Below are 1061 nucleotides of genomic sequence, written 5' to 3' on the forward strand. Positions count from 1 at the left end.
CTAAAATTTGATTCCATTTGTTGAAATCGATCCGAGTTTTTCTTTTCGGTGTCGGAGATGAGGCGTGAGACAGTATCTTCAAGCCTCTCCCGTCCCCCTTGTTGTTGAGAGAAATTTTGTGACTCATTTCTTGGTTGTTGAAAGTTTGTTCGTTGGTTTTGATTTTGTTGGTTACTACTATTGCCGGGTTCTCTCCAACCAAGGTTAGGGTGGTTACGCCATGCTTAGTTGTAGGTACCCGTTGGGGGACTAACGGCCTAGGTCTATTATCAATGTAGTTTACCGTTTCCGTTTGATTATCCATTTCTTTCATACAACACCAATTTTCATGTGGCCCACCACACCCTTCACAAGGCATAACCGAGGCCGTTTTTGCCATTTCTAACTTTTTGATTTTTGAAGAGAGGGCCTCATTTTGGGCTTGTAAAGAGGTGCTTTCGTCAACCTTATGGGCGCCCGGGGCAACAGATTTAGTGCCTCGGGGAGTGTGCCACTGAAAATTGTTTTGAGCAATTTTCTCAATTTGATTATAAATTTCATTTGGGCGACGATTACCTAGAAGTCCCCCGGAGCTAGAGTCAAGTGTTTGTCTTGTGTGTGACAACAACCCATTATAGAAAGTGGATACTTGTTTCCATACTGCAAGACCATGATGAGGACACTTTCCTTGTAGCTCCTTGAACCTTTCCCAAGTTTCATATAAGGATTCCCCGTCCTCTTGTGAATATGTATTAATTTCAGTCATTAATTTAGCCGTTTTAGAAGGAGGGAAATACTTATACAAAAACTTTTGGGCTAGTTCATCCTAGGTGTTTACCGATCCAACTGGGAGGGTGTTAAGCCAAGCCTTAGATCGGTCTTTTAGCGAAAATGGGAACATTTGGAGGCGGATCATCGTTTGATGCTCCGTTGATCTGAAAAGAATCACATATTTCCAAAAGTTGGTAATATGTAAATGGGGATCTTCGTCCGCAAGCCCATGGAAAGTTGAGGAGTTTTGGAGCATTTAGATCAAATGCGGCCGAAGTTCGAAGTTGTTGGCATTGACATTCGGTGCATTG

The 1061-nt window shown here is 42.6% G+C and overlaps 1 non-coding gene across 1 annotated transcript; it reads left to right on the top strand.

The window, feature by feature from the left end:
- The first annotated feature begins 644 nt into the window (after nucleotides 1-644).
- LOC118485171 lies at nucleotides 645-751 on the top strand. The gene has a single exon (XR_004875476.1). It is a non-coding gene; the product is annotated as a small nucleolar RNA R71 (small nucleolar RNA).
- Nucleotides 752-1061: the final 310 nt, after the last annotated feature.

The sequence above is a fragment of the Helianthus annuus genome, chromosome 12 (genome assembly GCF_002127325.2).
Source record: "Helianthus annuus cultivar XRQ/B chromosome 12, HanXRQr2.0-SUNRISE, whole genome shotgun sequence".
NCBI classification, from domain to species: Eukaryota; Viridiplantae; Streptophyta; class Magnoliopsida; order Asterales; family Asteraceae; genus Helianthus; species Helianthus annuus.